At 49.7% G+C, this 7,357-nt stretch overlaps 1 long non-coding RNA gene across 1 annotated transcript; it reads left to right on the forward strand.

Moving 5' to 3' along the window:
• The first annotated feature begins 2,905 nt into the window (after positions 1–2,905).
• Positions 2,906–6,758, forward strand: LOC114814733. The gene is made up of 6 exons (XR_003762490.2): positions 2,906–3,098; positions 3,356–3,495; positions 3,796–4,670; positions 4,893–5,006; positions 5,255–6,251; positions 6,441–6,758. It is a non-coding gene; the product is annotated as an uncharacterized LOC114814733 (long non-coding RNA).
• Positions 6,759–7,357: the final 599 nt, after the last annotated feature.

Consider the following 7,357-nt stretch of genomic DNA (forward strand, 5'->3'; position numbering starts at 1 on the left):
TCTTTCTCCCCTCAGCCCCTCTTCTCCCCTCAGCCCCTCTTCTCCCCTCAGCCGCTCGTTTCTCCTCAGCCTCTCTTCTCCCCTCAGCCTCTCTTCTCCCCTCAGCTCCTCGTCTCCCCTCAGCCCCTCTTCTCCCCTCAGCCTCTCTTCTCCCCTCAGCCCCTATTCTCCCCTCAGAGGCTCGTCTCCCCTCAGCCCCTCTTCTCCCCTCAGCCCCTCGTCTCTCCTCAGCCCCCTCTTCTCTCCTCAGAACCTCTCCTCCCCTCAGCCTCTCTTTTCCCCTCCTCCGCTCCCCTCATCCCCTCGTCTCCTCAGCCTCTCTTCTCCCCTCACCCCTCTTCTCGCCTCAGCCTTTCTCCCCTCAGCCCCTCTTCTCCCCTCAGTCTCTCTTCTCCCCTCAGCCCCTCTTGTCCCCTCAGCCCCTCTTCTCCCCTCAGCCTCTCTGTCGCCTCAGCCCCTCGTCTCTCCTCAGCCCCTCTTCTCCCCTCAGCCCCTCATCTCTCCTCAGCCCCTCTTCTCCCCTCAGCGGCTCGTCTCTCCTCAGCCCCTCTTCTCCCCTCAGCCCCTCGTCTCTCCTCAGCTCCTTTTCTCCACTCAGCCCCTCTTCTCCCCTCAGCCCCTCTTCTCTCCTCAGCCCCTCTTCTCCCCTCAGCCCCTCTTCTCCCCTCAGCCCCTCTTCTCCCCTCAGCCCCTCTTCTCCCCTCACAGCCCCTCTTCTCCCCTCAGCCCCTCGTCTCTCCTCAGCCCCTCTTCTCTCCTCAGAACCTCTCCTCCCCTCAGCCGCTCGTCTCCCCTCAGCCCCTGACTCGTGTTCCGTGGGGGAGAAGGGAATCGTATTTAAGCCTCAGAATCTTCCCCAACACTTAAATGAGGGCAAACGAAGTGAAGAAAGCAAAGATCACTGAAAAGAAAACTCTGAGAAATTTCTCTCTCAGTAAATGCAGGTTGTGGAGCTCTAGTCGGGGGGAGGGGCGGGATCGTTTATAGGCTCCTTTAATGCCAAATTTAAGGATCTAGGAGAAGATACTTCATGGACTCCTAGGTGAGTGATTTATTTCTCAAAAAAAAAAAAATCCCTGTGCTTTTTTTTGATTTCCTCGCGACAGCGGGCGGTGGGGGAGGGTTGGGGTTCTTGAGGGAGCAAGGGGCGGGGGAGGGAAAGAGCGGGAAAGGGCAGGCTCCTCCCCCCTTCGCGGCTGCAGGCTCCTCCCCGCCGCTCGCTGAGGAGATTCACTGAGGAGCGAGCGGGGCTGCGAGCGAGCGGGAGGGCGAGCGGGAGGGCGGGCGGCTCGGCCGTGCCAGGCAGCCACGGGAGCGGTTTCTGAGGCGCTTGAGAGGAAACCACCAAGGCAGAGGCCCTGGAAGAAAAAGCAAATGCCCCCAAGAGAAAGCTTCCTAAGTAAGGGACTCTGAAGCCGGTAGGATTGTAAAGAAACTTTCTTGGGGTGGCTTCCTTTGAAGACGCCTGCCTTCTTCTCAGCAAACCTTGCAGTGCTTTCCACATGTTCTTTTCAGAGCCGCGCTAATTTTGCTCCTTTCTCATTTTTCGGTCAGGATAAGTCCGTCTCTGAAAAGATTTTCCTCACAGACTATCCCGCTGACTCGTTTTCGGTGGGGGAGAAGGGGCTCCCAACTTTTATGATATTTATAACGAGTTCGGTCCTCCGAGTCACCCTTAGGGAAGTTGGGTGATGTATTTTAAAAAAAAAAGTAAAATGGGTTTACCTCAAAACCGATACAAACGCCTTGAGGTGTTTTTGCTGAGGAGAAAGGGTCTTCAGGGCAGGAGTCGCTGAGGGTTTTCTGCAAACGGGAGTGTAAGAAAACCAGGGAGGTAAAAAAAAAAAGACTTAGAAGAAATAGCGGTCCCGTGTAGCTTTACTAAAACGGACGAAGATGCTCTGCTATTTTTCTTTTCGTTTTTTGAGTGAAGTAAGGCTATAATTTTTTCCTGCAATTTTCATGACGCAAGGCGAGTCACCGTAACGATATTCTTTTTCCACAGAAAATTCCCCTAAACCGTGATTGGTGCCCGGACTCTCGAAAAGACCGGTGAATGCTTTATGTTTTCCCATACAGTCCGTGTGTGGAGCAGCACTATTGTGGTTTGACAGACCCTTCTGTTAGGTTCAAAATATAAGCAGTCCCCAAAAAGGATTTGCCACCGGGGATGACCCCGGACTTCGTGTTTCGTGGGGGGGGGTGGGGCGCGGGGGGCAGAGGAAGGGCAGCCGAGACTGTCCGATGGACTTTCTTTGAAGATCGTCCCTTTCTGTAGGTGGTAGGGAAAGATAGAGTCAAAGCCAGAATGGGATCTAACTCAGGCTACAGAAGGAAGACAGATATGGACACTGAGGATCTGGTAGGGAGAGCGGGGGAGAAAGAGAGGAAGGAGGATTATCTAGCCAGCCCTGTGGTGAACAGAAAAGGCAAGTAGACTGAAGAAAAAATACTCTCACAGAAAAAGAAAGAAAAAATGTCCGTACTAAATCTAAGGAAATTTCAGTGAGTTAGCCTTTCGGGAATCTCTACCTTATTCCCCACATTCTTCTCAGAACAATGCCAATTGTTTTTCTTCTCACTCTGATAGGTGGATTGGTCATTCTCTAAATGATGTTCTGCACAGAATGTTTCCCGACTCAACTTGAGTGACAGGAACCCTAAACTTCTAAGAGTTCAGTCTTTAAGAGTCACCCTTAAGCTTCAGGAGATAAGGTATGAAAACAAAATGGCAGAAAACAAGAGGTGCATTATGTGGGGAATTGAATTTCTAAGCCAAGATGCCCTTAAGAATGTGTACTTAAGAACATCTCCTCAGGATAGGGGAAATCTACCTTTTCCCCAAAGTGCATATTTCCTCACTTATCACATTTCTTCTCGGGAACCCATTATTGGGTAGACTTTCTGGGAGAGAAATTCCAAGTACAGTAACATTTGACCTCAGGATTTCTACTGAAAGGGGGACCAAAATGAATGATAAGAGATGAAGTTGAAGTCGACGTGTGAAATTTAGTGTGAAGTAAAAAATTCTTCCATTTCCCAAATTTTCAGGAAAGGGGTTCCTGAATCCCAAGGGAGATGGAACTGAGCCTTCTATGGTTAGTGAAAAAACGGTTGTGTCAAAGGTGGGCCATTAGAAGTTTATCAGTTGCCCCTTTGTGTCAGTCAGGTCCCTGTGGAAATGTCCTGAAGGGATTCATTGTGGACAGGAATTTCATCTTAATACACCCTTAAAGCACCTGATCGAATTTCTTACTATTGCTGTATCTTCCAAGTGAGACTGTGCTGGAATAGCCAAAGCCCCATCAGGCTATGGAGGCCCAAGGGCACTGACATGTGAAAGTTTTATTCCAAGGAGCCGGGATGCCTGGAATACCCTTGGGCACAGGGAATTCCAAAGAGTTATCCAGATCGAGTCCTGCAGCCCAAGAACAGCAGTAGAGTCCATGGGGAAGGTGAAGAGGGTCAGGTAACTGGATGCTGAAAGCACCCAAGGTAAGGAAGAAGCGGGGAAGAGTACGTGGGGAAGGCGGACTAAGGGCTAACTGGATCTAGTTTCTCTAAGGGGAGGGAAAATAGGGGCAATTATCAGATTTTCAAATAAATGCAACTGGGGATAGCAAAACGCAGTAGAATAAGTTGAAAGTTACTAATTGTAGCATCATTAACATAGAACCCCACATAATACTCCTGTCCCTTGACCTGTGGAATTTTTTTAGGGTAAGAAAAAATCTCTACAGCCCAGGTTTCTACATTTCTAAGAACATCTTTTTTTTTTTTTTTTTAACATTGCAGAGTCCGTATTTTGTCTTGGATACCTAGAGATTTAGTCCACCTGACAGGTGGAGATCGTCAGTCCGGGCTCCAGTAGGGAGCACCGGCTCCCACCACGGAACAGCAGTAAGTAAGTGGTCTCCACTGGGCAGGTCGTCAGAAAAGGCTGCTGGCGGCAACTGAACAGAGGTACGAGGTGGTGGGGAAGAAGAATGTCCTGAATGGTTATCTCTGTGGGGGACTTTGGGTAGTGTGGCACGTCAGCCCAATACAGGCTCATTGGAGCTTTTTCACTTCCAAACCTGTGAAAAGAATATCTGTTTCCTCCAGCAGAAAAGTATCATCCACCTTCCTGGAAGAATGAGGTGAAGTCACAGGCAGAGGAAAAATATAGACCTGGCCGCTGAAGGGGTCCTTGCTGGCCTGGCAGCTGTCCCTGCAGCCCCATATTGCAAGGGGGAAGCAGGGGCAATGCAGTGAGGGGGTAGCTGGAAAATTGGGGGCGAGGTGGTTGAAAAGAAGGCCTTACCCCACTTGTGGCACCACCCCAGATCCTCACTGGGAATAGCACTGCAAGGGGGACTGTGGCAAGGGAGGAGAGGGGATTATGGAAGGGCTCCTGGCTGGCCACGCCTTTCCTCTTTCTGTTTACCCTCCCCTCTTTACCTCACCTCTTTCAGTCTCCCTCTTTGTTCCAACCCATTTCTTCCCTATTTTCCCCGACCTCTTCCTCCAACACATTTCACACACAAATGGCTCCCGTCATTCTCGGAGTGCTGTGCCCTGGCCCGGTGAGAAGGTCCGGCTTCCTCTCAAATTTACCGACCTGCTGCCTGCCATCCCAGGACAGGTTCCAGAGCCCCAGCCGAGAGCACCCTTGGTCAGGGAAGAAAAAGGTAAGGAAAAACCAACCACAAAAAAGGATTTGATACGGCAGGTACGGACACGGGGGAAGAAGGAAAACACACATTTTTGAGGGAAGGAGGGACGATGAGAGGGACTATAAATTTATGTCAATGAGAGGGACAAAATTTGTGTGTCAAGGAAACTTCACATTTGGGGCGGCTCTTTGGGTCGTTGTGAAAACGTGATCTGTTGGAAAAATGAGTTTGTTACAGGCAGAGCAAGACCCCATCCCTGACCAGTGAAGAATTTGTGTGATGGCTTCTGCATCAATGACCTGGCACCTGTCCCTGCTGCTCTATATTTCAGGGGGAAGCAGGGGCAGCATGGTGAGAGGGAGCCGAGAGACTGGTTGGGAGGAAGTAGGCCTGAGGGTTCGTTGGCAGGAAGGAGGTTTTCCTTGATCCTAATTTGGATCCTCATTTCGGCCGGGGGTGTGGGGGAGAGGCGGAAGGGGGTGGCAGTGTGGGGGGGAGGAGTTTCCCCTTCTCCCTTCCTCCCCCTTCATTTTTGGCCACCCCTCTCTCCCTGTCCCTCCTTTTCTATCCTCTTCCTTTTCCCCACCTTATTCAAACAGCTTCTGAACATTCCTGGACTCCAGTCCCCACCCGGCTAGCCAGCTTGTCCAGCTTCTTCTGGAATTTTCTTGCCATCAGCCATCCTAGGATATTCCCAACTCACTATTCCCTTGCACCCCAACTGAGTCAATCCCAAGCAGGTGGACAAAATGGTAAGAGAAACCCTCTCTCCAGGAAAAGCTTCATGTAAGAGGTAAGGACACAGGGGAGGGAAAGGAAGGAAGACAAACACTCTGGAGGGAAGGCTAGAGGGAGAGTTTAATTTAATAATATCCTGGTGAGAAGAAGGGCAACTGAATATGGGAGTTATTTGACTTTCTTTTTGGATCAACCTCCTGGTTAGGTCTTTTAATGAATTATTCATTGGAGAAATGAGTTGAAGTTACAGGTGGTGCAGGAGAACATCCCTGGCTCATGAAGGAATCCTGTGATTGTTTCTGTATCCCTGGCCTGGCTGCTGTCCCTGCAGCCCCATTTTGCAGGGGGGAAGCAGGGACAGTTGGGTGAGTGGCGGGTTAGGAGGTAGTAATTGAGGTGTTTAACCCAGTTAGCACTGCCACTAGGTGCCCCCTAGTTCTCAGTGAGAGCAACAATGCAGGGGGCACAGAGGCAGTGGAGGGAGGAAAGGGAGGAGGGGATTAATGGGGGTCTTCTATTTTGGCCTTTCCTTTCCTCTTTCTGTTCACCCCAGTTTCATTGCCTCACCTCTCTAAGTCTTCCTCTGTTTTTATGCATCCCCTTCCTTCTCCCTCCCCATCAACTCCCCAGCAGTCCTCTTAGTCAGACAGCACCCAGATTCGAGGCCACGAGCCCCAGAAGGAGCCGTACGGTCCAGCCTGCAGACAGACATCTCAGACGTGATTGACTCATTCCTTAGCACTACAGCTGTGATCTCCCCGGGCCAGTGGAGGATATGGCAGGAGAATCCCTGTTTGGAGGAAAAAATTGGACGTAAGAGGAAGGATTCGGGAAGAGGGAAGTCACATGCTTCCAAAGGTACGAGAGAGAATTTAATTTATAGTATAAGCTTAGCGACAGCGAGGGGTACCAAACTAGTTTTGTTTTTGCACCAGCTCCTTGGGATTTGTCCTGAAAACCCTGTGAAGAAGTCAAAATTCTTGTCAAGGCAAAACCAAAGGTGGGAAATTGTACTAGGAGGTTGTTTCGTCTGGTTCTGTCACTCAGGTGCCTGAGGAACTACCCTGAGGGGAATCAGGATGGACAGAGCAGGTCCCAGAGGAGGAAGAAGATCTGAGGGGAAATCCAGGAGACCCAGGGACACCAAGACATTTGCCTCATAAAAGAAAAAAATAAGTATCTCCAATCGTTTCTGGTGTGAGAGGAAATTCTGATAGCGTTTACCCCAAATGAACCTTGTTCCTAGCCATTAGCATGTTTTACCTCCAGTATCTTTCTCTCAAACGTACCAATAAGACATCGGAGAAATAAATGAGTGCACATTTTCCTCATACAGTATTTGCCCAATCCGTTTTCAGAGGAAAAAACTTGAGTTCAAATTGCTTTTGCACTTTAAAACTTGAGTCAGGGACAGAAAGGAGATGTAATCAGCCTAAATATCTTGGGCAGTAATTTAATAGAGGACAGACAGAATGGAGTTTGGTAGAAAATAATTAAATAGGACATTAAAATTAGGTCAAAAGGAGCCTTAGTGTCAGTTTCCAAAGGAAATTTACTTTATGTCCCCGCAAGCCTCCGATAGAGAGTTCCGTAGCGTGAACCGCTGTGATTTTCAAGAGTTCTCTCCCCTGACTATTGGTTTGGGTGACTGTTGGGAGGATTTTGATCAACCTAAGGCAAAAAAAATAACTTGTGACACAATGGCACTCGAATAATAATGCTAATTTGGAATGGATTAGGAGTAGGGCTCTCCACCTGCTCTAGTCTAGGAAAGTGAAGGTGCGGCTTTGCTCTCCAACCCCGGTTGGTTCTTTGCAGAAAACTGAACTGACCCCATCGCTGCTGGAATCAAGGAAAATGGAGATGTCAGCCATGGGTGGGCGAGGTGGGCCAGATGGAAAGATGCCAAGTGCACCCAAGGTAAGAAGGAGGGGAGAGGTAGTGGAGAAGGTGACGTGAGGGAC

This window comes from Ornithorhynchus anatinus, chromosome 10, assembly GCF_004115215.2.
Source record: "Ornithorhynchus anatinus isolate Pmale09 chromosome 10, mOrnAna1.pri.v4, whole genome shotgun sequence".
In the NCBI taxonomy this organism is placed as follows: domain Eukaryota; kingdom Metazoa; phylum Chordata; class Mammalia; order Monotremata; family Ornithorhynchidae; genus Ornithorhynchus; species Ornithorhynchus anatinus.